Genomic DNA, 22,694 nt, shown 5'->3' with positions numbered 1-22,694 from the left:
CAACAGTCGAATTTCGGTGTTGACGGGCCCAGGCGAAGCGTAAAGCCTTGTGTCGTGCAGTCATCAAGGGTACACGAGTGGGCCTTCGGTTCCGAAATCTCATAGAGATTATGTTTGGTTTAATGGTTCGCGCGCACACATTGCTTGACGGCCCAGCATTGAAATCTACAGCAATTTGCGGAAGGGTTGCACTTCTGTCACGTTGAACGATTCTCTTCAGTCGTCGTTTGTCCCGTTCTTGCAGGATCCTTTGCCGGTCGCAGCGATGTCGGTGATTTGATGTTTTACCGGATTCCTGATACTCACGGTACACTCGTGAAATGGTGGTACGGGAAAATTCCCACTTCATGGCTACCTCGGAGATGCTGTGTCCCATCGCTCGTGCACCGACTGTGACACCACACTGAAACTCACTTAAATCTTGATAACCTGCCATTGTAGCAGCAGTAACCGATCTAACAACTGCGCTAGACAGTTGTCTTACACAGGCGTTGCCGACCGCGGCGCCGTATTTTGCTTGTTTACATATCTGTATTTTAATACGCATGCCTATACCAGTTGCTACAATTCGGAGTCCTCTTATCAGCGTCAGCGATGCAGGAAAGTCGACCACGTAATATGTGTGGCACTTAATACCTCAACCAACAGTGAGAACAGAATAAAAAATTCGGAGGCATCGCTCTGCAGCACGCCGCCGTATATCACATGGTTGAAAACTGTATGTCTCAGTGGTTTAAAAGTGAAACCCAAACTTAAAAACAATTTGTTATGTACGTTTTGCCAATTACTTCTTGTATTCATTGCTTACTGTGATAACAAAGGTTAATTTTGAGAAAAATTTTGAAATTGTATTCCGAAGTGATATCACCACCTTAAAATACTTAACTGTTTACTTTTTATCACTTTCTTCTTGTATTCGTTGCTTACCATGACAAAGGTGAATTTTGTGAAAAATTTTAAAATTCGTATTTTTTATATTATTGGGGCTCAGAGCGTTAAAGAGCAATAACCTGTTGTTAAATACAGCCCCTAGTGTGAATGAACATTATACACACTTACAAACAATTTTAATTTGAATTATATCACTACTATTTCGCCAAATATAAATATTAAGCCACCTAATGAAATTCATTAATCCTGCAACACCGTAGTCATCGCACTCTGTTAGCAACGGCAACATGCAGCTTCAAGCAAAAGCGCTACTAGAGTCGCGATCTATTGTGTAGTATAAGACGAAGGGTTTTCGATATTGGTTTGTACTTTTTTCTCCCCATCATTCATGGTGCGCCATTTGACTCATAATTAGAGTTGGCAGTATGTAATACTTCGGCCTACCTGTACATGGCAGGATAACGAGTAGAAGTGAGACCCCTGCACAGTACGACCTCGCCTGCCTCCCCAACAGTTTGTCATTACGTGAGCCGACAACATGGAGGCCAATGATGGGCGACGTGGTTTCTGCGAAAGGAGGGTGTGAACATGGCGGATATTCACAGGCGATTGGTTGCAGCGTGTAACGAGTACACCGTCAGGATAAGTGCTCTTGCAGCACGACTACATTCCGCTCCTACGTTTCGGAAAAGCACAGCTGCTATCACTGGAACGGGGTTCCAGGTACTGCCACACCCACCGTGTTCTCCTGACTTGGCTCCTTTATCTTCTGTAGGCCTTCCTCGAACCACTTTTTCCGGAGTCTGTTACACTCTCTGCAGGACAGCTGCTCGCGCTTCCTGGAAGTCTGCGATATGATGTCCTCGCAGATTTTTCTTCATAACCCCGAATAACCACTAATCAGAAGGCGGATCTTACTGAGATGACGAAACATTTCTGTACAGAAAACATTATGTAGGGCAGCTTCCTTGCTGAGTGCATCAATAAACGTTACAGCAATGTCTCACGCAAGGAATGGTAGCAATGTCAAATTTAGTAATGCCGTCCAAACCATGTCCTACAATAAGGTGCAATAAAATTGCTACTAAACAGAATACGTCCGTTATAAAAAGAAATTACAGACTATTCCTGACCATTGATTCCTGTCTCAGTCGGCATACGAAGACTAACGGTGACTTGGAAACTGGCACTACACATTTTTCTTTCGGAGCAGTTCTGTGTTTGACACGACTGTCATCATTGGGTTCCAGTGAGGACTTCATAATTTTTCATTGCATATGTGTCGATATGAGACACTATGGAGAATCATCGACGGGGACACGTGTATGCTTAGAGGTATTTGTAACACACATAGGCCTATTCATTACAACGTACGTTCAGTATTTCTGAAAGGTTCTCGCTGATATCATTTCATGTCACTACATCTTTGTTGATTTCACCTTGACTGATTCATTTATTTCATTTCAACGAGTTTAATTCAATTCATAGGAGAGGGTTGCCTATATTATACCGGCTCCTAATTTCTACCATTACTACAAACCAGCGTTAAATGAGCCGCGTGCTTCTTGTAACCATATTGTCTGTAACCATTTTTCTGTTTGTAGAGGCATAGGGCGACTGAAGACAGCATTGATTTCGTCGTAGTTTTCATAAACCTTTTTTTGTTCGTAGCGATGAGAATTACTATCACGCGGTAAGTGGCAACATAATGTTCTATTTGTGGGTAAATACACATGAAATCCCCCCCCATGAACCATAGACCTTGCCGTTGGTGGGGAGGCTTGCGAGCCTCAGCGATACAGATAGCCGTACCGTAGGTGCAACCACAGCGGAGGGGTATCTGTTGACAGGCCAGACAAACGTATGGTTCCTGAAGAGGGGCAGCAGCCTTTTCAGTAGTTTCAGGGGCAACAGTCTGGATGATTGACTGATCTGGCCTTGTAACACTAACCAAAACGGCCTTGCTGTGCTAGTACTGCCAACGGCTGAAAGCAAGGGGAAACTACGGCCGTAAGTTTTTCCGAGGGCATGCAGCTTTACTGCAAGGATAAATGATGATGGCATCCTCTTGGGTAAAATATTCCGGAGGTAAAATAGTCCCCCACCCGGATCTCCGGGCGGGGACTACTCAAGAGGACGTCGTTATCAGGAGAAAGAAAACTGGCGTTCTAAAGATCGGAGCGTGGAATGTCAGCTCCCTTAATCGGGCAGGTAGGTTAGAAAATTTAAAAAGGAAAATGGATGGGTTAAAATTAGATATAGTGGGAATTAGCGAAGTTCGGTGGCAGGAGGACCAAGAGTTTTGGTCAGGTGAATACAGGGTTATAAATACAAAATCAAATAAGGGTAATGCAGGAGTAGGTTTAATAATGAATAAAAAAATTGGAGTTCGGGTAAGTTACTACAAACAACATAGTGAACGCATTATTGTGGCCAAGATAGACACGAAGCCCATGCCTACGACAGTAGTACAAGTCTATATGCCAACTAGCTCTGCAGATGATGAAAAAATTGAAGAAATGTATGATGAGATAAAAGAAATTTTTCAGATAGTGAAGGGAGGCGAAAATTTAATAGTCATGGATGACTGGAATTCGATAGTAGGAAAAGGAAGAGAAGGAAAGGTAGTAGGTGAATATGGATTGGGGATAAGAAATGAAAGAGGAAGCCGCCTGGTAGAATTTTGCACAGAACACAACTTAATCATAGCTAACACTTGGTTCAAGAATCATAAAAGAAGGTTGCATACATGGAAGAAGCCTGGAGATACTGACAGGTTTCAGATGGATTATATAATGGTAAGACAGAGATTTAGGAACCAGGTTTTAAATTGTAAGACATTTCCAGGGGTAGATGTGGACTCTGACCACAATCTATTGGTTATGAACTGTAGATTAAAACTGAAGAAACTGCAAAAAGGTAGGAATTTAAGGAGATGGGACCTGGATAAACTGACTAAACCAGAGGTTGTACAGAGTTTCAGGGAGAGCGTAAGGGAACAATTCACAAGAATGTGGGAAAGAAATACAGTAGAAGAAGAATGGGTAGCTTTGAGGGATGAAGTAGTGAAGGCAGCAGAGGATCAAGTAGGTAAAAAGACGAGGGCTAGTAGAAATCCTTGGGTGACAGAAGAAATACTGAATTTAATTGATGAAAGGAGAAAATACAAAAATGCAGTAAATGAAGCAGGCAAAAAGGAATACAAACGTCTCAAAAATGAGATTGACAGGAAGCGCAAAATGGCTCTGCAGGCATGGCTAGAGGACAAATGTAAGGATGTAGAGGCTTATCTCACTAGGGGTAAGATAGATACTGCCTACAGGAAAATTAAAGAGACCTTTGGAGAAAAGAGAACCACTTGTAGGAATATCAAGAGCTCAGATGGATACCCAGTTCTAAGCAAGGAAGGAAAAGCAGAAAGGTGGAAGGAGTATATAGAGGGTTTATACAAGGGCGATGTACTTGAGGGCAATGTTATAGAAAGAGAAGAGGATGTAGATGAAGATGAAATGGGAGATATGATGCTGCGTGAAGAGTTTGATAGAGAAATGAAAGACTTAGGTCGAAACAAGGCGCCAGAAGCAGTCAACATTCCATTAGAACTACTGACTGCCTTCGGAGAGCCAGTCCTGACAAAACTCTACCATCGGTGAGCAAGATGTATGAGACAGGCGAAATACCCTCAGACTTCAAGAAGAATATAAGAATTCCAATCCCAAAGAAAGCAGGTGTTGACATATGCGAAAATTACCGAACTATCAGTTTAATAAGTCACGGCTGCAAAATACTAACGCGAATTCTTTACAGACGAATGGAAAAACTGGTAGAAGGCGACCTCGGGGAAGATCAGTTTGGATTCCGTAGAAATATGGGAGCACGTGAGGCAATACTGACCCTACGACTTATCTTAGAAGCTAGATTAAGAAAAGGCAAACCTACGTTTCTAGCATTTGTAGACTTGGAGAAAGCTTTTGACAATGTTGACTGGAATACTCTCTTTCAAATTCTGAAAGTGGCAGGGGTAAAATATAGGGAGCGAAAGGCTATCTACAATTTGTACAGAAAGCAGATGGCAGTTATAAGAGTCGAGGGGGCATGAAATGGAAGCAGTGGCTGGGAAGGGAGTGAGACAGGGTTGCAGCCTCTCCCCGATGTTATTCAATCTATATATTGAGCAAGCGGTGAAGGAAACAAAACAAAAATTCGGAGTAGGTATTAAAATCCATGGAGAAGAAATAAAAACTTTGAGGTTTGCTGATGATATTGTAATTCTGTCAGAGACAGCAAAGGACTTGGAAGAGCAGCTGAATGGAATGGACAGTGTCTTGAATGGAGGATATAAGATGAACATCAACAAAAGCAAATCGAGGCTAATGGAATGTAGTCGAATTAAGTCGGGTGATGCTGCGGGAATTAGATTAGGAAATGAGACGCTTAAAGAAATGAGTTTTGCTATTTGGGGAGCAAAATAACTGATGATGGTCGAAGCAGAGAGGATATAAAATGTAGACTGGCAGTGGCAAGGAAACCTTTTCTGAAGAAGAGAAATTTGTTAACATCGAGAATAGATTTAAGTGTCAGGAAGTCGTTTATGAAAGTATATGTATGGAGTGTAGCCATGTATGGACGATAAATAGTTTGAACAAGAAGAGAATAGATGGTTTTAAAATGTGGTGCTACAGAAGAATGCTGAAGATTAGATGGGTAGATTACATAACTAATGAGGAGGTATTGAATAGGATTGGGGAGAAGAGGAGTTTGTGGCACAACTTGACTAGAAGAAGGGATCGGATGGTAGGACATGTTCTGAGGCATCAAGGAATTATCAATTTAGTATTGGAGGGCAGCGTGGAAGGTAAAAATCGTAGAGGGAGACCAAGAGATGAATACACTAAGCAGATTCAGAAGGATGTAGGCTGCAGTAGGTACTGGGGGATGAAGAAGTTTGCACGGGATAGAGTAGCTGCGTCAAACCAGTCTCAGGACAACACAACAACAACACATGAAATAACTTTTGTTGTCAGACAGTCATGAATCTTTATTCTTTGTGGTTTGTTTGTAGTAAATTGTCAAACAGAAAATTGCAACGTTGCCTGTAATGTACCGCTATAAATTTCCGATATTGCACCGTTACAATTTAACAAAGTTGATAGTATAGCGAGCTGTAAGTGCAGCGTAATGTTTAGAAACGATGTTGTGAATTATTTAATATGTTCTTAATCCTAAGTTACTGACAAGATAACAACGGTATGGTAACAGGAATGTGTTGTAGGAGTACAGGTGAATTGCATTTACCTGTTAAGTATTTCTAAGTGGGGATCATGGATTAAATGAATTAACACGCGTATGCAGTGTGCCTAAGCCAACAGTTGAGGGGCATACCGACGATAAAACATAACGCAAACTGCGATTTAAAAATTTTTAGTCGCAGTAAAGCGTAATTCAAAGAAGTTGGAAAGGAATTTGGAGAGCATATTCTTACATTTGAAGAGATTGTAAGTAGACTGTTTAGGTTTTTATGTTGCTAACGCCACGTAGCGCCCTCTATTAAAATCGCTGACTACACTATGTGCAGTCTGTGGTTGGTTGGACTAGTTGTTGGAAGTTATTCGCCAGTGTAGTGTTGAGCAGTTGGATGTGAACAGCCCGTAGAGTGATGAATGTGGGGACAGAAATTCCAGAGTTTTGAGTTGAGATGTTAATAAGAGCGGACGATATGGACGTGTGTCCGTCAAAAAAAGGAAGTGTTAAACTGGATGTGAAGAATATATATAATACAACTTTCGATCATTATTAAGGTAAATACATTGCTTGTTTTTTGTCAAAATCTTTCATTTGCTAACTGTATGCCTATCAGTAGTTAGTGCCTCCAGTAATTAGAATCTTTTATTTAGCTGGCAGTATTGTAGCTCGCTTTATTGCAGTAGTTCGAGTAACGAAGATTTTTGTGAGGTAAGTGATTCATGGAGGGTATAGGTTATTGTTAGTCAGGGCTATTCTTTTGTAGGGATTATTGAAAGACAGATTGCGTTGCGCTAAAAATATTGTGTGTCAGTTTAGAAATGATCAGAATAAGTAAAGAGAAAACACTCTCAGTACGTTCAGTGTCACTCTGGAGTTTGAAAATCAAGTGACGTAGAAGTTTTACCAGCACAGTCATTCTTTTCATTCAAAGGGGAAGTTTCAAGATGATGTTCGGTTTAAGCTGACCAGAGGTAAGAAAACTTGCGTCAGACGTCACAGAACGAAACGGATTGTCCTGTAGCGACTGAGATTACGGTCTTCCTTGTGCAGCGTCGTGTCGCGCTGTGTCGCGCCTGTGTGTGTATGTGTGTGTGTGTGTCTGACCGGTTGCCTATCGTTTTTCAGAGAGATTATTTTTACTTCCTTCATTACGGACTAAATATTGCGCTATTCTAGAAAGAAGATTTTACTTGAATGTAAAACTTCTCCGAAGCTATTGACTCTCAATAAGTTTCCTTTTCTGTGCCAAGCAATGAAGTGTTTGTCCATTCCTTGTACGAGAGTTTGTATTTCGTACACCAGCCAGTCTAGACCTGGACATGTGCAACCCATACAGTCGGACGGCAGATGTAGTAGTCAGCCCGACAGACCCATAATTTCAGTGCACAGGAAGCCGTGGGTGGCAAGAATAAATATCGTCGAATCCGATTGAAATAATGAAAGGTGCAAGCAAAACATGAAGACTTAGTGAAAGACCCGGTGACCTGCCGAGCAGCCCAGACAGAAAACGTTAACACAAGCAAAGGAGAAGACATCCAGGACCACAGCTCCATCCGCGAAAATGAAGTAATAGAGCGGCTCTGTGGGGAAGTCACGTCTTCAGACCCATAGGCATAGATTGAAAGTTTGGTACAATTTACGCACCCAGTCGTTCAATTTAGGAAATGAAATCCCGTAGGTGTTTGGAAATTTGATGATATGTGTTTATTTTTCTCAGAATTTCCAATTTAAATCAGATACCAAGAATAACTACATGCAGACGACAATGGCATTGTTTAAATAACTGTTTAGGCTACAAAATATAAAATCTCGAAAGTGGTCCAATTTAGGCATCTCGACCTACATACACTGATGAACCGAAACATTACGACCAAATTCTTAATTGAGTGCTGGTCCACGTTTGGAACGAAATACAGCAGTGACTCTGCTTCGCATGGATTCGGCAAGTCCTTGGCTGTTTACCGAAGGTTTGTGACACCAGACGTCTGTGCAGTTCCCCTACATTACTGACTGATAGTTGTGTGGGCGTGGAGCTGGCATACGACAGCACCCCACAGGTGTTCCAGGTCCCATGGAAACCCAGATGCATGTCCTCCATAGCACAGTACTGACCACACAGGCACGCGCCCAAGGCGCGCTGCATGCTTCCAGCAGTTGTTCACCTGAATGACGGTGTATCTGGACACGACCATCCACAGGGTGAAAATTATTGAACTGTATGACAAAACAAAAGTAAATTAGTTACAAACTACGGCACGCACACACTTTTTTAAACTTCTAAACGTCACTACAGGCATTCGGATTTAGGTTATGATATGTTCTATACTGCTGCCATCAGTGGCGATGATGTGGCGCAAACGAATAGCAAAATTCTGCATGACCCACTGAAGTGTCAGAACATCGATGCCGTCGATGACCTCCCTCCACAAAAAGTAGTTGCATGTGTTCAGATCCGGAGAATATGGTGGCCAATCGAGGCCCATGCCAGTGGCCTCTGGGTACCGCAGGGCCAGAATGAGGTCACCCAAAGTGCTCCTCCAGGACATCAAACTTCTACTTCGATGGGGTCGAACTCCGTCTTGCATGAACCACATCTAGTCAAAACCACGGTAAATTTGTATAATGGGGATGAAATCATCTTCCAAAACGATAACGTTCAAGTACCGTTCGGTACTCACCATGCCACCAAGGAATATCGCACCTCTTATTCCGTGACGGAATATTGCACACCACACAGTCATCCGTTGAGGGTGAAGAGACATCTCTATCGCGAAATGAGGATTCACAGTCACCCAAAAACGCCAATTTTGCTTATTGATGGACCCATCGAAATGAAAGAGAGCTTCTCCGCTAAACTAAACCATACACTCACATCGTTCCCCACGGCCAACCGTGCAATTTGAACCTCCCAACGCAAACCGTTCAGAGGTTACGACGATTTTATTTCATACAGTTCAATAATTGTCACCCTGCACGTGGCGTAACAAGGAATAGCATTGCTCCGACCACGCAACACTTGTACATTGATCCACTGTACAATCTCGACGATCCCCGCGCCACAAACTTATTTTTCCCGTAATTCGATTCATTGTCTCCTCATCCATATCTTCTACTATACTAATAATAAATCTGTAAAAGGGTCGCCTCTTTCTATCTGTTTGAATACGTTGATCTACAAAACTACTAGACGAATTGTATAACTTGGGCGCCGTATAGTCTTCGTTTCAGCGTAATAGGATCACGAAAAAAAATATATCGTCATTTAAAGTTTTATCTAAAACGGTCGTATCTGTATCAACACGCCAATCTCTTTCGTGAGGCTTTCGCAGATAACTTGAGCATAGCTTGGGGCTCTGTATATGCTTTATTTCATCAAAATCGGATCACGGAAAAAAGATATCATAACATAAAGTTTTATCCGTATTAATATTATAAATGCGAAATTAACTCTGCACGTTACGTTGCCACGACTAGCCTGTTGAACTGATTTCGATAAAATTTGGTGTCCAGATAGTCTGAACGTTGAGGAAGAACAAACGCTACTTTAGGAAGTGTTCCGGTACAGTACAAGGTACTTACTGGTTTAAAGAATGTTACGTCAACTAGGGAATAATATTCGTCTTTGAAAAAGCTTTTTACTTTTTGACTTTTGGTCTAAAACTGTGCTTACCCAAACAGTCAGGCATGTGAGAGCAGCCGATGTTATTCCATGTAGAGTAACTTGCTCACTCGCCATCACTCATCATAACAAAACTACTGATACGGCAGAGAAGATGCAGCTAACGGCTAATTACTTGATATACCAACCTAATCTTCAATATTTTACTGTAGCACCAGATTTCAAACAGTTCTGTTCTATTCTTGTCTGAACCACTTATCGTCCTTTCACTTCGCTAGAAGGTTACACTCCACTCTAATACACTGAAGAGTAAAGAAACTAGTACACCCGAGTAATATCGTGTAGGAACCCCACGGGCAAGCAGAAGTGCCGCAGCACGACGCGGCATGCACTCGACTAACGTCTGAAGTAGTGCTGGAGGGAACTGACACCATGGATCCCGCAGGGCTGTCCATAAATCCGTAACAGTACGAGGGCTGGAGATCTCTTCGGAACAGCACGTTGCAAGGCATCCCAGATATGCTTAACACTGTTCATGTCTGGGGAATTTGGTGGCCAGCGGAAGTGTTTAAACTCAGAAGAGTGTTCCTGGAGCCACTTTGTAGCAATTCTGGACGTGTGGGGTGTCGCATTCTCCTGCTGGAATTGGCCGAGTCCGTTGCAATGTACAATGGAATGCAGGTGATCAGACAGGATGCTTACGTACGTGTCACCTGTCAGTGTCGTATCTAGACGTATCAGTGGTCCCATATCACTCCAACTGCCCCGCACCCTTACAGAGCCTCCGCCAGTTTGAACTTTCCCTGGCGGCATGCAGGGTCCATGGATTCATGAGATTCTCTCAATACCCGCACAAGTCCACCTGCTCGGTACAATTTGAAACGAGACTCGTCTGACCAGGCAACATATTTCCAGTCATCAACAGTCGAATGTCGGTGTTGACGGGCCACGGGCCGAGGAGAGGCGTGAAGTTTCGAGTCGTGCAGTCATCAAGGGTACACGAGTGGGCCTTCGGCTCTGAAAGCCCGTGTCGCTGATGTTTCTTTGAATGGTTCGTAAGCTGACACTTGTTGATGGCCCTGCATTGAAATCTGCAGCAATCTGCAGAAGGGCTGCACTTCTGTCACGTTGAATGATTCTCTTCAATCAAACAGGCTAGTCGTGGCAACGTAACGTGCAGAGTTAATTTCGCATTTATAATATTAATACGGATAAAACTTTATGTTATGATATCTTTTTTCCGTGATCCGATTTTGATGAAATAAAGCATATACAGAGCCCCAAGCTATGCTCAAGTTATCTGCGAAAGCCTCACGAAAGAGATTGGCGTGTTGATACAGATACGACCGTTTTAGATAAAACTTTAAATGACGATATATTTTTTTTCGTGATCCTATTACGCTGAAACGAAGACTATACGGCGCCCAAGTTATACAATTCGTCTAGTAGTTTTGTAGATCAACGTATTCAAACAGATAGAAAGAGGCGACCCTTTTACAGATTTATTATTAGTATAGTAGAAGATATGGATGAGGAGACAATGAATCGAATTACGGGAAAAATAAGTTTGTGGCGCGGGGGATCGTCGAGATTGTACAGTGGATCAATGTACAAGTGTTGCGTGGTCGGAGCAATGCTATTCCTTGTTACGCCACGTGCAGGGTGACAATTATTGAACTGTATGAAATAAAATCGTCGTAACCTCTGAACGGTTTGCGTTGGGAGGTTCAAATTGCACTGTTGGCCGTGGGGCACGATGTGAGTGTATGGTTTAGTTTAGCGGAGAAGCTCTCTTTCATTTCGATGGGTCCATCAATAAGCAAAATTGGCGTTTTTGGGTGACTGCGAATCCTCATTTCGCGATAGAGATGTCTCTTCACCCTCAACGGATGACTGTGTGGTGTGCAATATTCAGTCACGGAATAAGAGGTGCGATATTCCTTGGTGGCATGGTGAGTACCGAACGGTACTTGAACGTTATCGTTTTGGAAGATGATTTCATCCCCATTATACAAATTTACCGTGGTTTTGACTAGATGTGGTTCATGCAAGACGGAGCTCGACCCCATCGAAGTAGAAGTTTGATGTCCTGGAGGAGCACTTTGGGTGACCTCATTCTGGCCCTGCGGTACCCAGAGGCCACTGGCATGGGCCTCGATTGGCCACCATATTCTCCGGATCTGAACACATGTGACTACTTTTTGTTCTTGCAGGATATTTTCCGGCCACAGCGGTGTCGGAGATCTGATTTTTTACTGGATTCCTGATATTCAAGGTGCACTCGTGAAAGGGTCGTACGGGAAAATCCACATTTCATCGTTACCTCGGAGATGCTGTGTCCCATCGGTCGTGCGCCAACTATAGCGCCACGTTGAAACTAAATCAAATCTTGATAACCTACCATTGTAGCAACAGTAACCGATCTAACAACTGCGCCAGACGCTTGTTGTCTTATATAGGCGTTGCCGACCGCAGCGCCGTATTCTGCCGGTTTACATATCTCTGTATTTGAATACGCTTGCCTATACTAGCTTCTTTGGCGCTTCACTGTACCTTCAGAAAAGACTTACTGACACTGAAGTTTATATCAACAAATGCCTCTTTTTCATAAACGTTTCTTCCTATAGCCACTCTACATTTTATATCCTCTGTACTTCAGCCATTATCAGTTATTTTGCTGCCCAAATAATAAAACTCTTGTACTACTTGTAGGGTCTCATTTGAAACTGGTATTACCTGGGCGTAGCATAAAACACCCAAAGGACTAAGTGGAAAGACTGGACCTTAGGGCAGGGGAACAATCACCTTTTATTTTTCACAATATTTATGGCAGTCAGTCAACAGAAATAAAGATTGTCATAAACTTCAAATTAGAGAACATTTGTACATAAAGCCCATCAGTTGGCTTTCAATACCAAGGAAAGTATAAGAGCTTTTCAAATGAGAAAGATAATACCTTTTTATAAGAAATAGAATATACAGAACGCCTAAAGAGCAACCATAAGTTCACTTACAGACAGTTTTAAAACCTTGCCCAAATATATTCGTTTTAAAAGAAAGGGTAACTTTACACATGAACTGTGAATGACTATATTTTGTATTATCAAAATAGTGAAGAAATAACATTTATAATAATAAACTTCCAGTGAGAGGGGGTGTAAAGTTAGTTCGCCTCCACGTGGTGCACCCTGGGTAACGCTAAATGAACTAACGCAACTGGCGGGAGACCGAACGAAGAATTCCTGCCCCACATCACAGTGAAACAGAACGACAGACAAAGCGCTATGCATGATACATACAACGGTCCTTTAGGGACCAACTGACAAAGGATCTCGGACCATGCATCCGAATCTGCCATTTCAACATTGAGGGCATAAGCAGAGCAAAATGTCAAGTATTGCAGAGAATTTTACACGATAACGACATTGACCTGGTAGCCATACAGGAAACTCATGCTGAAAATAGAGTCCAACTTGAAGCTAGAGGAAGGACACTGGGATATGATCTACTTGGAGCCACGTATGACAGACACTATGGCGTTGCGACATATGTGCGTGGGGACACAGAGGACGCCTTTCCAGTTGAAGCCTCCATTGCAAATGATATCCATGAAGTTGTCATCAAAATAGGAGAAGTTACAGTAACTAACATCTATAAACCTCCTGCTACTACATGGCCAGCTGAAGTGATAAAGATCCACCCACACCCAAGCGTATACGTTGGGGACTATAATAGTCACCACGAAATGTGGAAATATAGTACGAATGATAGCAATGGAGACATGCTGGTCGATTGGTCCGAGGAACAAAATACATATCTGGTCTTTGATGCCAAGGACCGACGGACATTCAGATCAGCCGCATGGAACTGCGACTATAACCCGGATCTGTGCTTTGTTTCGAGGGATACAAACGATAAACCACTGACACCCTCTAGAAGGGTCCTGACGGACTTCCCTCATAGCCAGCACCGCCCTGTGCTTATTAATATCGGTATATCTATCCCGATAATAAGGTCTTACCCTCGACCAAGGTGGAATTTTACAAAAGCTGACTGGACAAAATTCTCTGTACAACTTGATTATACCTTGAGCTGGATCCCTCCAACCAGCAAGAGCTATCAGAGGTTTGTGGTAGCGGTCGTTAGGTCTGCGAAAACAGCGATCCCAAGAGGGTACCGCAAAAAATACATTCCCGATTGGACAGGGATATGCGATGACCTGTAAGCGGAGTTCCTCAAGAATGGGGACCGGGAAATAGCGGATGAACTATTACATAACATCGACTTTATTAGACGGCAAAAATGGGAGAATACTGTTGAAAATCTAGACTTTTCAAAGTCAAGTCGACAAGCCTGGTCCCTACTGCGTAAACTTGGAGGCGCAAATCCACCTGAACATAGAAAGGACGAAATATCTCCCAACAAGGTTGCATCCCGCATAGTTTCTGCGTCTAGAGCCTCACGAAATAGAAAGCACACAACAAAAGTGAAGAAAGACTTAAAAACATTAAAAAGGACCCGTGCAATGGACTGAGAATATTCATCAGATATTCGCATCGAGGAGGTTACCAATGCCCTGAAGAAGGTTAAATCAGGCAAAGCTCCGGGTTTCGATGGTATCCACCCTGAGTTCCTCATACATGTCGGAGCCTACACAAAACAATGGCTCGCTAAGTTCTTTATGGACATTCTCCAAGTGGGTAACATTCCTCCCTCACTCAAACGAGCAAAGATCATCGCAGTCCTGAAACCTGGTAAACCAGGTGATAGACCAGAGAGTTACCGCCCCATTGCCCTTCTCAGTATGGTCTATAAATTACTAGAAAGACTGCTCCTCAACAGAATAGGCCAGACTAGACTCAAAAAAATCCCTATCGAACAAGCAGGATTCCGTCCATATCGCTGCTGTACAGATCAAGTCCTATCACTGACAACATATATAGAGGCGGGGTTCCAGAAGAAACATAAAGTAGCTGCAGCATTCATAGACCTAACAGCAGCCTATGATACAGTTTGGAAACAGGGGCTCATGTACAAATTAATCTGTGCCGTCCCCTGCAAGAAGATAACCAACCTCATTGATGATATGTTGTCAAATAGAACCTTCCAAGTAATAATGGGGAATGAGAGAAGTTAACAGAGGAAACTCAATAATGGATTCCCACAAGGCTCTGTCCTTGCGCCCCTTCTTTTCAGCCTTTACATCGCTGACATGCCTGCAACCAGATCGCGCAACTTTGGTTATGCTGACGACTGGGCTCTAGCAACAGCCCACAGAAATATAGAAACTACCGAAGATATCCTTACGAGTGACCTAGGGATTCTCAGCGAGTACTTTAGAAAATGGAGGCTACAACCTAGTGCTACAAAGACGGAAGTATCCGCCTTCCATTTGAACAAAAAAATGGCCAACAGAGAACTACAAGTCTATCTAGACGGGAAATTACTAAATCACAACAAACACCCAAAGTACCTTGGGGTTACCCTAGATAGGACACTAACATTCAGAGATCACCTGACGAAAACTGCAGCGAAACTTAAAACACGCAACAACATATTGCAGAAGCTCTGTGGCACCACTTGGGGCTCCACAGCATCTACCTTAAGAACATCCGCACTTGGCTTGGTGTATCCAGTGGTAGAATACTGTGCCCCAGTGTGGCTCAACAGCAAACACGCGCACATGGTAGATAGCCAACTTAACGCAACAATGCGTGTTATATCAGGCACAATCAGACCAACTCCTACAGTGCGGCTGCCCGTTCTCAGTAACATAGCCCCTCCTAACCTGCGCCGTGAACACGCTCTGGTTAGAGAATTTCAAAAAAATCATGACCAACCCTCAATTACAAATCCATGAAGATACTCACGACATCCAAGGAAACCCACTCCGGTCTAGGCATCCTCCACTAAAGACCGCACAGTCTATGCACCAAACCAACTTTAAAATAAATGACCGATGGAAAGAGGAATGGGAGAGCAGGACAGCAGTAAACTGCCACAGTATGCCATGCATCTTTAGTAAACCAAAAGGATTTGATTGCTCTCGCAAAGTTTGGTCAACTCTTGATCGCATCAGAACCAACTGTGGGAGATGCGCCGACTCCTTACACAGATGGGGTAAACTTCCTTCGGCCGCTTGCGACTGTGGCGCTGAGAGACAGACGGTCAAGCACATCGTGCAGGAATGCCCACTGAGGGCATACGAGGGTGACCCACAGGATTTCCTAATGGCAACCCAAGAGGCAATCGACTATTTATTATCTAAGCTGGACGTCTGCTTGTGATTGCTCTTCTGTGAGTGTAAATTTACAATTGGCGGTGTCCTTATATACAAACTGTTATTTATTGCTCTGTTTATACATATGTTATTTTTTTTTAAATCGTGTTGTTTCTGTAATTTTTACTGTGATGTTATGAGCCATACGCTAAATAATTAAATAAATCCAGTGAGAGAAAATTTATACATGAAGCCTATCAGTTGGCTTTAGTTACCAATGAACGTGTAAAAAATTTTCAAATGAGAAAGGTAATTACTTTTGATAGAAAATAGAAAACACCGGACGCCAAAATGGCTGTCGTAAGTTCACTTACAGACAGTTTTAAAACCTTGCCCAAATATATTCGGTTAAATGAAACAGTAACCTTACATACGGACTCCCTACTAGACAGGCAATAATATACATCAGACACTTCTCTTACAAATAGTTCCCAGCTCACGGCATCGGCAAAGTGCGGACATGAACATCCTACGGAGCGGCCAAGACGGGCCACACCAGGTTGTGCCGCTCGGGCCCGATTTATCGCCCCGACCGAGGGCGCGAAGTACAGTAGGTGCGTCCGACTTCACTTTCCGGGCGCCCCTCCCCCAAACGGTGAACTCAGAGGGCTGTCACTGGGGTGCACCTGGGTCTTAACGGAACGTTGAATTCCGTCAGATGCAAAAACAAGCGAGAACCCGAAGTAGCCCAGACTCACCACCTAGGCACAGATGTAGAACAAATTGTCAACAATTGTAGTTCTACAAATCGCGTGTGCTGACGCAGCAACAATACTCTACAACCAAATGTCTCAAACCGTGCTATGTTAGTAAAATCAAAATCAGTCACTTAAAACAACTTTAAATAAAAAGGCATAGCAGCAGTATTGCAGGAGTTAAAACTAATTGCGACTGCTAAATTTAGCTGACAAGTAACAAACAAACTCAGCGTTGAGATATTTTAACCAACTAATTGAGCTCACTTCCACACGTGATGTCCCCCCCCCCCTAAAAAACACCAAATGATATTTTATCCTTACGATAATCGAGCCCTTGGTGCATGCCAACATTCAAACCTCCGCACAAGCGTCTCACTGAGTTAACGTACCTTGGTACATCATACAGTTCAAGATCCACAATGTTGTCTGGAACGGACTAAACACTGAGTTTCAAAACATTATACAGCATAAGCCCCCGGCTGGGATGGTAAGGCACAACGCCGACGCTGCTAGACACCAAGCAGCAAGAGGTCCATCAAAATGGTGCGACAAATTGCGTAGCGTCCGACCACAACAGTGCCTTTCATAACTGAGCACTCGCTATTAGTTTGTCTGAGGTGAGGTACACTTGCAATACGGAAGGCAGAAGGTGCATGGCCAGTGAAAGAAACAAATAGAATGACGTCACCTTATCAGGTCAGCGAAATAATCGTCCAACAGAATCAGGGCAGTAGGTCGCCAGTACCATCCCCCAATAAAATGTAATCAGTTGACTGCCACCATCTACTTGGCTACTTGGCTGCGCAGACAACTGTCACCTGTACAGTGCCTTTTCAAAACACCACCGACCGGGTTGCCCCCCCCCCCCTCGAGCAATAGCACCGTCTTCTCCCCACCTCCAAACAAAACCCACTCGCGCTCGCCCGTCGATCCACTCACCGCCGCGCGCCATCTCGCAACCGCCTCACAAGCGCCCAAAACTTAGCACCTCTAAACGAATATCGATAGTTGCAAAGTCGACATGGCCCTTTATTTCCTAATCTAACCCTGTCAGAATCGCCTGATTTAGTTCGACTACATTCCGTTACAGTCGTTTTATATTTGTTGATATTCATCTTATAACCTCTTTTCAAGATATTATCCATTCAACTTAACTTCCAAGTCCTTTACTGTCTCTGACAGAATTACAGTGTCATTTGCAAAGGCTTCATAGTTTGTACAATCTCTGGTGTATCAAAAAGGACTCAGCAACTTTGAAATCTCATATGAATTTATTCATTTAACTTAAACTTACAGACATGGTTTTGATGTCATTTTGTAGTAAAACGCATCAAGTGTTTTACCTCATACCCAAACAGGTTCAATGCGAGTTCCAACGGTTTGCAGCGCACATCCATCCTGAAGTCGGTTTTTGTCAAACTCGCGACAGCTTAGCAGGCGTGACTTGTTCAACTGTGGGGCAGATCCTAGCTCTGAGCTGTGGTATGTGTCAGGTGAGGGTGGAACAAACATGGCATCCTTTATGACTCCCCAAAAGAAATAGTCAAGAGGTATCAGGTCCAGTGATTGTGGGAGCCATGCAATTGGCGCACTTTGGCCAACCCACTTACCTGGAAAGCGGATACTTGGAAAATTCAGGACGTCAGAGAGATAGTGTAGCAGTGCGCCATCTCGCATTAACTATTGGCGGCGTTGCTGGTCATGAGCTTTAATCCGGAGATTAAAAAGTTTTCCATCATATCTAGGCACAGCAAAAGGAAACGTTCGTAAAGTTTGCTCTTGCTGAATGCTCAAAACACATGAGTTTTGGGTCATCATGTACATGTTCCAGGAATGTTCACATCCGGAGAATATGGCGTCCTATCGTGGCCCATACCAGTGGCCTCTACGTACCCCAGAGCCAGAATGCGGTGCCCGAAGTGCTCCTCCAGGACATCAAACACTCCCCTGCTTCGATGGGGTCGAGCTCCACCTTGCATAAATCCCATGTTATCGAAATCAGGGTCACTTTGGATAAGGGGGATGAAATCATCTTCCAAAACCTTCACATATTGTTCGGTAGCCACCGTGCCATCAAGGAATATCGCACCGATTATTCGTGACTGGACACTGCACACCACACAGTCACCCGTTGAGGGATTCTCAGTCCTCAAATGCGCCAGTTTTGCTTGTTGACGAACCCATCCAAATGAAACTGGGCTTCGTTGCTAAACCAAACCAAGCCTGCACATACTAATTCCATCGTACCCCGCAGCCAACAGTCCAGTTTCAACATGCTAACGCAATCGTTTCAGATGTTATGACGATATTATTTCATATGGTCTAACACTTGTCGCCCTGTACTACAGCCGTCCCGGAAGGTGACCCGCGTGCTTTGGACGGCTGCCACTCGTCGATTAGGCCTGGTTTTTGCGGTTGCGCGTCCGTCGTTCTCGTCCACTGACTGACAGCCTGCCGTCCCCACGCTCCAGCCGACTCCACCTCCAGTTCCTCGTTCTGCGAAGAGAATGCTCAGCCATAACATACTTGCAGCGACACTTTTTTCCGAATGGGCCAGTGACATAGTAACTAACCTTTCGCGACAAACGAACGTTAACAACGAAATCAAAGATTTAGACTCAGTCTTGCGAGAAATTTAGATTTTAAAAACTAAATTAAATGATAGTGTGAACTGCAAAATTCTTAGTATTCAATTTTGCAAGCAACACAACTTTTCCAACTAAACTGAAGATACAATTAATCATACAATTTCCATTTTTTACAACCAACTTTTCGTTACAAGGGAAACTTCCCATCGGACCCCCGTCAGATTTAGTGGTAAGATTGCTCAGTTGATAGCTCATCAAAAACTGAACACAGACGTAGCATGAAAACAGGAAGAATGTGTACCAACTATGAAAAAAGAAGCAGAATGGGAACAGTGAACGATCCCAGCTTAACAAGTGCAATACTGAGCGAAGCTAAACAGCCATGGCTTCGTCTTTAAGTGGTCACGGTGTTGAACTGTAAAGCTTATGCGCAGTGTTCAAAATGCCCTCGTGCCTTTTTTTTCACAGCATTGTGAAATGTTAGTTCTCTTTTTGTAGTCTTGGCAGTTGTCATAGATGCTATAAGTTGGCTGTAGAACATGATTCATGAGGTAAGAATACGTTATCGTCGCAAGTAAACGACGAACTGGCGAGGCACCACATAGACGTCTCACAAAAATGAAAACAACAAATAGACGGGTTGTGAACTATGTTACAACAAAGAAATTTAAGAGTCAAAATTTCCAGAACGGGACACAACTTCAGAAACGTTACAACATATATTTCGGCAAGGCAATGGAAACTGTGTGATTGTGAAACTTTCTTTCATTTGTTGCAGCTGATGTCACAAACTATTAGGTTTCCATCATTTCCTTGGGAGTGATCACATTCACATTCATACGAAGACATAAATCATACAAGGAGGTATATCTCACTTACCTACCAGGCCCACAAATTAGGTGCGTCGGTAAAAGATTCCTGTCATACGACGCACGTACTGTCACTAATGCCCCGTATGACAACCAGACGTGTTTTCTGGTGGAGAATTCTGTTGACTTGTCGCCTCATCATCAAACGTTTGCGGTTCCCGTTCGAAAATAACTTCTTTTCGGCTCCTAATAGAATAGTTGTGGAAAATCAACTGTCATTATAGGTCCTTCCTTACACCTCGCTGTTGCAGACGGACGTTACACCACGACTCAGATATGCACTCCTGGAAATGGAAAAAAGAACACATTGACACCGGTGTGTCAGACCCACCATACTTGCTCCGGACACTGCGAGAGGGCTGTACAAGCAATGATCACACGCACGGCACAGCGGACACACCAGGAACCGCGGTGTTGGCCGTCGAATGGCGCTAGCTGCGCAGCATTTGTGCACCGCCGCCGTCAGTGTCAGCCAGTTTGCCGTGGCATACGGAGCTCCATCGCAGTCTTTAACACTGGTAGCATGCCGCGACAGCGTGGACGTGAACCGTATGTGCAGTTGACGGACTTTGAGCGAGGGCGTATAGTGGGCATGCGGGAGGCCGGGTGGACGTACCGCCGAATTGCTCAACACGTGGGGCGTGAGGTCTCCACAGTACATCGATGTTGTCGCCAGTGGTCGGCGGAAGGTGCACGTGCCCGTCGACCTGGGACCGGACCGCAGCGACGCACGGATGCACGCCAAGACCGTAGGATCCTACGCAGTGCCGTAGGGGACCGCACCGCCACTTCCCAGCAAATTAGGGACACTGTTGCTCCTGGGGTATCGGCGAGGACCATTCGCAACCGTCTCCATGAAGCTGGGCTACGGTCCCGCACACCGTTGGGCCGTCTTCCGCTCACGCCCCAACATCGTGCAGCCCGCCTCCAGTGGTGTCGCGACAGGCGTGAATGGAGGGACGAATGGAGACGTGTCGTCTTCAGCGATGAGAGTCGCTTCTGCCTTGGTGCCAATGATGGTCGTATGCGTGTTTGGCGCCGTGCAGGTGAGCGCCACAATCAGGACTGCATACGACCGAGGCACACAGGGCCAACACCCGGCATCATGGTGTGGGGAGCGATCTCCTACACTGGCCGTACACCACTGGTGATCGTCGAGGGGACACTGAATAGTGCACGGTACATCCAAACCGTCATCGAACCCATCGTTCTACCATTCCTAGACCGGCAAGGGAACTTGCTGTTCCAACAGGACAATGCACGTCCGCATGTATCCCGTGCCACCCAACGTGCTCTAGAAGGTGTAAGTCAACTACCCTGGCCAGCAAGATCTCCGGATCTGTCCCCCATTGAGCATGTTTGGGACTGGATGAAGCGTCGTCTCACGCGGTCTGCACGTCCAGCACGAACGCTGGTCCAACTGAGGCGCCAGGTGGAAATGGCATGGCAAGCCGTTCCACAGGACTACATCCAGCATCTCTACGATCGTCTCCATGGGAGAATAGCAGCCTGGATTGCTGCGAAAGGTGGATATACACTGTACTAGTGCCGACATTGTGCATGCTCTGTTGCCTGTGTCTATGTGCCTGTGGTTCTGTCAGTGTGATCATGTGATGTATCCGGCCCCAGGAATGTGTCAATAAAGTTTCCCCTTCCTGGGACAATGAATTCACGGTGTTCTTATTTCAATTTCCAGGAGTGTAGATTTGTATACAGCGAACAAAGAAAAGAAAAAAAAGGTGTGAGGGACGTTTGAACAAGCTTTCCCGTCCAACAGCGAGACCTCTGACCCACGAGGCCGTTGCTATTTCAGACTGCTCTATATTGCGCTTCCTGTCCTTGGACCGTTCACTTTCTGTTTCGCTTCTTTTTTTGTTTTTTTCACAGTTCTTTATACCTTCTTCCTGCTTTCATGCTTGATCTGTGATCAGTTTTTGACGGGCTGCCCACTGGGCACTCTCGCCACTAAATATGAGGGTGTTGCGATGGGGAATTTACCTTGTTGGAACGAACCACACTGTTATATCCTAAGAGGCTACCACTCGCCAGACAAACAACCTACTAATGGTCAGGAGAAACAAAACAAATGGTTCAAATGGCCCTAAGCACTATGGGTCTTAACATCGGAGGTCATCAGTCCCCTATACTTAGAACTACTTAAACCTAACTAACCTAAGGACATCACACAACACCCAGTCATCACGAGGCAGAGAAAAATCCCTGACCCCGCCGGGAATCGAACCCGGGAACCTGGGCGCGGGAAACGAGAACGCTACCGCACGACCACGAGCTGCAGACTGATGAACAGAGTCCTCCACCCTCGACACTCGATGGCTATTTATTCGTTTGAAACCCCAGCCGGCAGTACCATTAGCAGGTTACAATCACTGAACAACTGGCTTCACTACACGTGGCGTTCGCGGCCTCCATGGGTGCACTCTGACCTCCGTACTAACAAAAAATGGCTCTGAGCACTATGGGACTTAACTTCTGAGGTCATAAGTC

Source organism: Schistocerca serialis, chromosome 6 (genome assembly GCF_023864345.2).
Source record: "Schistocerca serialis cubense isolate TAMUIC-IGC-003099 chromosome 6, iqSchSeri2.2, whole genome shotgun sequence".
NCBI lineage: Eukaryota > Metazoa > Arthropoda > Insecta > Orthoptera > Acrididae > Schistocerca > Schistocerca serialis.
The sequence above is the reverse complement of the archived record's forward strand: the minus strand, read 5'-3'. Positions refer to the sequence as shown.